Here is an 8,170-nt window from a genome sequence, read left to right on the forward strand (position 1 = left end):
TTATCCCGTACAAAAGACTTACTGAACCTCACTTTTATACCAGACATGGCACTAGGCATTAGAGGTACCCAGGCTGTGAAGAGGAACTGCTCTTAAGAAACTTAAGAACAAGCTGGGGAGGCAGTGCTATGGAGGGAAGGTTGAGTAGGGAAAGCCAAGCAAAGGAGAGATGGGAGAAGAGGAGATAGGTAGAAGGAAATGAGTCAAGTCCAAAGGAAAGCCTGAAAGTAGCTCCTTTGGGAAACCAAATGTAATTAAAGTATAAAGTAGGAAGCAGACACAGTGAGAGGTAAGATTGGAAAGGCAGGGGCTTTGGGGTCAGAAAGAAAGCTCAGAAACTGGGCTGGGTGGAGCATGGGGCTGATGATGCCACAGTCCTGAGTGGTAGGACAGGAGTTTGCTGCCTGTCACCACTCACTCTTAAGCCTTAGTCTTGCCATAGATTTCCCTGCCCTCTTTGGGCCTTGAGATGAGGGGAGAAGGAGGGATGGATGCAAGTATGGGTGTGTTCTCCACCAATCAGGAGCTACAGGGAATGCAAAAGAAAGCAGGAACATATCAAACACTGGGAAACAAGATAGAGTTCCTTGGATCTTCTGAAATTCTGTCACACTGACCAGTGATTCTCAATGCATCAGCCTCAATATAACAAATGTTTGACATGTCCTTTACTATGCTGATATCCTACTAGCAGACAAATTGCTTAAGCTAATATATTGACCTTACTGTAATAATAAGAAAAAATAATTTGTAAGAAATTTTGTATTTCGATATGTAAATGTTTGAGCATTGTTGTGCTAGACTAGGGATTAGCAAACTTTTTCTGTAAAGGGCCAGATATTTTAGGTTTTGTGGGCTCTCCAAAGAAACAGAACCAACAGGATGGATGGATGGATGGACAGGCATAAATACATGTATGTATTACAAAGAATTGGCTCACATGACTGTGGGGACTGATAAGTCTGAACTCCATAGGACAGGCCACAGGCTAGAAACTCAGATAAAGGTGATATTGAAGTCCCTACTCCAACTTCCCCAGGAGAAACTGGCTGGCTGGCTGGAAATTCAGATAAAAGCCAATGTTGAGGGTAAGGCAGAAATTCTTCTGACCTCTGAAACCCTCACTTCTGTCTTTTAATACCTCCAACTGACTGGACAAGGAGATAATCCACACAGTTGAGGGCAACATTCTTTGTTGATTATAGATACAATCAACTGATTGTAGATGCAAATCCCATCCACAAAATACTTTCACATTACAGCTAGGTCAGATTGACATATGTAACTCACAATCACAGCGGGCAAAATAGGGTTTCTTAGGGTCACTCTTTAACTATGTAAATACCATACTTGGCTTCTGCGGTAAACGAAAACAGATCACAGGCACAATTTGGTCCACAGGCCATAGTTTGCCAATGCCTGCTTCAGACAGGACAATGTGATGAGATGTCAGATGCTTTCATCTACTAAAGATGAATAAGCTTAGACTTGATATGTTTCAATAAAAGCTAAATATGTATTCTTGTGTATGTGTATATATATATATACCCACAAATGCCACAGTAGGCACAGGCTTATACAGGTGTACAATAGCAGGGATTCCAGTTCCGCAAGCAATACTGCCCTTGGTGACAAGATTTCAAAACAGTTCTTGGTAAAGCTCTGAACAGAAGTTCCCTCTACGGTGGGCCATGGTGGCTCAGCAGGTAGAGTTCTCTCCTGACATGCCAGAGACCCAGGTTCAGTTCCCGCTGCCTGCCCATGCTGAAAAAAAAAGAGTTCCCTCTATTTTCCCGGCAGGTGCATTCCTGGATTATTAGCATACACTAAAACCATGCAGGTGCACTCCTGGATTATTCAGTGTATATTAAAACGATGCAGAAACTATCGTACTTATGTGGAAAATGGCTTCTGTAAATGGAAACCAGTTTACACTTACAATATCTAGTTAGGTCATTTGAAAGTTGTATAGGATGCAGGAAAATCCTTTAACCTGTGTGACTGTCAGTCAGTTACATTGTGGGAAGTCTGGCATCCCTTACCCCTGCCCACCAAGGAGGGGCCAATACTGACCCCCCCAAGCATTGTGACAACCATAAATACCCCCATAAATTTCCTAAAAGTACTTCCTAACAGTAGAGGTGGATCCAGAGGTGGAGCCTGAAGGTCATATTCAATTTTGGAGTCTCTCTTTAAAAGAAGAATGCATGAACGTAACTGCAAAACGTCTAGAGTTCCTCCCAGGGCCTTGGGACTAGACCGTGGAAGGGAGGGGCCTGAGGCTTCAGTGTCGGTGACTCCCGGCAGGCTCGCCCCCCCCCTTGCAGAGCAGCCGTGGGAGAACCTCAAACCAGACTAAAATCACTTCAGGCTGGAGAGGGGCCTGGGTCTAGGACATGCCCACACGGAGTAATGGCCAGGAATGCTTGCTGATTGAATACATACATGTGTCCAAACCAGCTGTGGGCCAACAAATAAAGGCTGGCTGCAGAATTTGGGGGACCAGTGCAACATGAAAATTTGGGGCCCCTTGTTCAAAAATTAGTGAAAATTTCAAGACAGTGACAGTGAAGCAGTAAAAAAAATAAGCATGGGTCTGTCTGCCTTCTGAGCAGAGGCACAGGTCATTTGTCCTTGAAGACACCCTGCTACAAATCAAGTCAAATAACAATCAGAATAACTCATATTTTTTTCGAAGACCTAAATTTTTTTAGTAGATTTTTATAAATAACGTCTTCAAAGATTTCAATCCATTATATAAGTAAGAATCCCACTCCTTAAGAAAAATATGCATATTTTGGTGTATCTTGGAACCCAGTTCCCAGATTTTTAAAATTTCCTTTAATAGGAAACTTCACAATCATTTCCTGGGCATTTGTGCAGATAAAACAAATGGAAAAGCAGATTCTTGATTGATGTTTGAGTACTGTTCTTTAAATTGCTTCAGGGACAAGCAGTCCGTTAGGTTCACCCAACCTAGAAGACAACCTGATAGATAGTTGCTGAGAAATTCTAAATCTTTCCCACAAAGGCCTGGAGTTGTAGCCTGGAGATCTGAGACTTCTTGAGTGGAGGGTTTCTTGACTGTGGCTGCTATTCAAAGTCATCCTCTGTGAGGGGTGCACCAGGTTCTTTCCTCCATCCTTTTAGTTCCTTTGGCAAACAGGGAAGCCCAGGGCTGTTGCATAGAGAGCCACCAGCCACCATCAAAGCCTTCCTGAAATTCCTGGTCCTGGATTCATAACTGGTCCCAATATGAACTGAGCTCTAGTTCTGATTCTGCTGAATGGAAAGCCTTCTTCTGTGAGGCAGCTCCTGTCTGATGTACCCCCTGAAGTGGGCTGGTGCAAGTTAGGGTTCACCAGAACTCCCAAAGGCTCTTCAGAAGATTGAACCAATTTGCTGAGTGGCTGGTGGCTGGTCCACGGTTTCATTGGCAACAGCCTGTATTGTCTCATCTAGTTTGCTGATACTCTGCTTATGGATTTTCTTCTTCCACGATCTTCCTGCCTGCAAAGTCAATGGTGACCTTCTTAGAAAGACGAGAGGCATGTTGACGTTCTCTCAGTCTTCCTTTCGCTTATGCAGTCTCCCACTCAATCTTGGACAACCACTGGTTAGAATCACTGGCAAAATAATCCAACTCACCTTCAATGACCTGAGTCCTTTGAACACCTAGTTTCATCAAACTGTGACAGTTGGTCTTTGTGCGTGCCAGCCTTTTCTAGACCAGATTTAATTCAAGATTCCTGATGAGGAAGAAAGTCCTTGGTGGAGATGTCCACCTTTCCAGAATTCTCTGTCTCTGACATGATTTTCTTCAACAATTTCTGGCTCTTGTTTGAGTCATGCTGCAAAATATCCTGTTCTTCATGAGCACATATAGGAGAGCCACAGAAAAAGGAGGGACCAGAGCTGTCTTGTCCAGAAATAATATGCCCACAGAGCAGAGAGATGAGCTTATGCTTCTGGGCCAGGCAATCACAGGGCAGTGGCCAGGGGGCAGGACTGCAAACCTGTCCTTTCCCTTTTTGGTATATAAATTGACAAACTCTGTCTTCTTCTTTAAGGAGCTGCTGTTCTCTTGTGCCTTGGCCAAATCAAAAGGTGTTTTCACCTCTATCACTGTGTCAGTTTCAGCAAATGCAGGAACATTCTGTCTGTTTCTCCCTTTCCTCCTGTTCCTCTTTAGCTGGTCTCCTGATCTCTGTCCCTTTAAAATTTCATCTTTTTCGAAGCTCTGTTGCAAAGGATCAGAAATCAATTCATGATCATTCTTTTGCCCTCTGATTATAAGCTTTTCCATGAAATGTTCTTTTTCACCTTCATTTCCCTGGAAGAGGTCAGTAGCATATTCTCATATCTCCTCAGCACTCTCATTAAAACACATCTTGCTCACGCAGTTTCCTTCAGCCAGGGCTACTTCACGCAGTCTTGCACCAGTCAACGCCTACACCTCAGACCTGTGCGTGTCCTCCCTACAGTTTCTTTGCCAGTTTACCTGTGTCTCTGAGCACCAGCTATGAGTGATTTTTCCACTACATCATATGCAGGACTTGAGGCCAGATGTTGGGAATTCTGCTAAAAAGCCAGTGCAAACAGAACAACTTAATTGTATTGAGTGTTTTCACTTCCAGTCTCTCGTTTGGCTTCACAACCCTGGCCTTATCCTGACTTCAGAGAGGAGAAAAGCTTAGTGAGGTCAAGTGCATAAGGTCACATCCCCCCTTCCCCAGCTGCCAAGCTACAACTCTGAAGGCTTTTTGTCCCTTGTCCTGTGTGTTATCCGCAGAAGACATGGGCAATAATTTAAATGGAGGCAGGCTGTTTGAAGCTCTGGCCCTCCTAGAGAAATTGGTAGCTTAAAATAAACACAAACATTCACACACCTTTGTTCTTGCTTTTTAAAGTCCTTTTTCATTGGAATACCTGGGTTTAATTTCAGGAAACCTTAAGTCATTAAATGGTTCCAATGCTTTTCAATGAATTATTGAAATCGAAAATTTCAAAACTGAAAATATATCATGGTTGAAAGGCAGACATAGCACATTGTTCCCCAGCACTTTAGATATTACTGGGGAAATGTCAGGAATAAGACCAATAAAATAGGTAACTGGCACAATAGTTGAGACTCCTCATGATTGATTTCCTCCAAATAAAGACTGCCAAACCCTACTCCTATCCTTGCATTTAAAGACAGAAAACACCCACATTGAAAATGGACTACAAAGCAGGCAGGGCCAGAGGGGTGGAGGGAAAAGCCTTTTTTTGATCTGCCTGCTCAGAATGAAACATTGCTAAAAATTCCAAAATATCTGTGAGGATTCTTACAGCATTGAGAGAGTGATTTTTTTTTTTTTAATTTTGTCCAGTTTGATGATGGATAAACTGGGCATGTCTCTATTCCTGAGGATCTAAGTCAATTCATTTCATCTTTTCTAAATATGTAACAATCTATACACATCAATGGATTGCAGTATTTGCAAAAACTGCCAATAGAAATCTAAAAGTAACATTCACTACCATAGCTTATTCCTACCCCGCACCCCCAAAAAGGACAAAGTTTTATTTAAAGTTTCCAGACCTTTGACTACACACTTAGAAAATAAGAGATAAGCAAATTAAGTCCGAGATAAAAACAAGAGCATAAAGCAAACAAAGCAAAACCCATAAGCCAATGAAGGCAGGCTGAGAGGGACGGGAGGGCTGGCCGCGGGAGAGAATGGTTACAAGTTGTCAGCAAAAGTGCGGCGTGAATTACAGCTCATGGAACAAAGAGAATTTAAGATTGAGGCACCAGAGATATTTCATCATAATCTACATAGACCACTGAGTTTATTTGGTAGTTAAGGAGGTAATGGCTTTCTTTCAAACTCATTTTAAAAGTTCCTTTTTTAATGGTGGCGATAAATGTTTTTTAGTGCCGGGACTATATTCAGTAGAGTAGCCACACGGCCACGCTCAACCCCGGCTAAGGATGCTTAATGAGGTGATGCTGGTTTAGCTAAAATATTCTGTGCTGTTTCAACAATTTCATAGTTAAAGGAACTAATCCTCAAGGTATGAAGACAATATGGGGTGGGGGGAGAGATATTTTACCCTGTACGTGCACTACCCCAGGGTTTTTCTTAATATGTTGCCAACTGTTTCTTCCTCATGAGGTGCTAAGTGGCATGGAAATTTAACTGGGGCATAAAAACAAATTAACAGAAGTAATGTATGAAATAAGCTTTTGCCAGTATCCAATTACAACATCAAGTAATGCTAAAAGGTTGATTGATGTATTTTAACATCAAATAGCATGGAGTATAGGGACTATCTCTGCTATGGAATCTCATCCATCCATCAACTCTAAAATGTAAGACCAACCACTAAACTAGAAGGGAATTTGCATGCTGTCAATCTGGTTTGAATTGCCTCTTCAGGACTGTGCAAGATTTCTCTTACTCTTAGCCAGTTATCTTATGATGACATACCATTTTTAAAAGTTCTTTCTCAAATGCCTACACCATCAAGTGAAGCACTACTGTTAAACGATTACAATGTGTGAAACATCTCCTGTCTTCAATTCCCCACAGCTCCTATGAACATTTAGAGGCTTGAGTTTGAAGAAATATAGAAAAAGAGGAATCAGATGAAGAAAATATCTGGAAATTCTATTAAAAGCTATATTTTAATTGCAATTGGTCACATGGATATATATGTATTTCAGGTTTTTATTTCCTGCAAGTAAGTCCTCACACTGATGTTATTTGACAATTAATGTTAATAAGTAATTAATAATTAGATAATTAAGGTTAATAGATAAAAACAAAGATAATGCTTTGATATGGAAAAACAAAGCTAAATCTCAGAAAATCAAATTGTATCCAGAATTAAACATATATGCCTAATTTCGAATAGGTAAAAGTACTGGAGGTTGAGGAATAATTAAACAACTGAAAATCAAACCAATGGAGGAAATGGCTGCTTAAAAAAAAAATACCAGAGACCTAAACAGCATAAATCATGATTTATAACCCACCTCAACTTTGACCTCATAGAAAGCAAGAAAGATCAAAGATGATGCTTCATTATGTATTTATTACTTGGCCAAACCATTTTTCATTGGTCTTCATTTTGAAAGATATATATTGGATATGTACAAATTCTCATTCTCAAAGATAGAATCGTTGCAGGGAAATTTTTATGTGCAGAATTTATCATGAAATCTGCAGCTAATAGCACGATGTGCCTAATTTGTAATTTTTCTGTCTCTTTCCAGATTTATAGCATCACAGCTTTACAACAAAAAGATGCAAGCTGCAGTGTATCATGGGAAGATGGCTGACAGGTCAAATAGAGTCATGTAGTTCTGCAGAGCCCTATTTTTTTTTCAGAGCCCTATTTTTTAATTCTTTAGTGAGGATACCACTAAATGGCAACCATTAACAGACATACTTATATACATGCAAACTAGAAAACCCCATTTGGAAAAATTGCTCTGTTATTTCTAAAATAATGTAAGAAATAAGAAATTTGAGGTGGGATTACTGTTTTAATTGAAAGTGCTTCAATAAAATTATAGAATCCTCTTTTCCATGTCTCTGTGTAAGGGAAAGATTAAGTGCCATCGTGAGTTTGCCTCTAAACCCAGGATTTAGAAACCAGCACTGACCCCCAGAGGTTTTTTTTCCTTAAACTTTTATTTTGAAATAATTTTAAACTTACAAAACAGCTACAAAAATTAAAAAAAACAAAAACAAAAAAAACACCCATACAGAGAACTACCACATACCCCCCACTCAGAAAACCAGATTCACCGATTTTAAAATTTTGACACAATTACCATATCATTCTACCGACTGATCATTTTCCAAACATTTGGGAACAGGCTGTGTACATCACACTCCTTGAACCTATAATACTTTCATGTACGTTTACTATGATTAAGGATATTCACTTAGGTAAGTAACTTAGGTGTAGTTATTGAGTTCAAGAAACTTGATATAAAGCTTAGAGTTTGTATTCCAATTTTTAATATGTCCCAATAACATCCTTTTGAACCTTTTTTTCCTCCATTATTAGATCCAGTCCAGTATCACACATTACATTTAAATGTCATTGTCTCTTTTTTAATTCAAAAATATTTGTTTAGATTTAAGTATTTTGTTTAAAAGAAACAAACAAT

The 8,170-nt window shown here is 40.0% G+C and overlaps 1 pseudogene; it reads right to left on the minus strand.

Moving 5' to 3' along the window:
• Positions 1-2,710: 2,710 nt before the first annotated feature.
• On the minus strand, positions 2,711-4,390 carry LOC143657708 (activating signal cointegrator 1 pseudogene; annotated as a pseudogene).
• Positions 4,391-8,170: the final 3,780 nt, after the last annotated feature.

The sequence above is a fragment of the Tamandua tetradactyla genome, chromosome 15, assembly GCF_023851605.1.
Source record: "Tamandua tetradactyla isolate mTamTet1 chromosome 15, mTamTet1.pri, whole genome shotgun sequence".
NCBI classification, from domain to species: domain Eukaryota; kingdom Metazoa; phylum Chordata; class Mammalia; order Pilosa; family Myrmecophagidae; genus Tamandua; species Tamandua tetradactyla.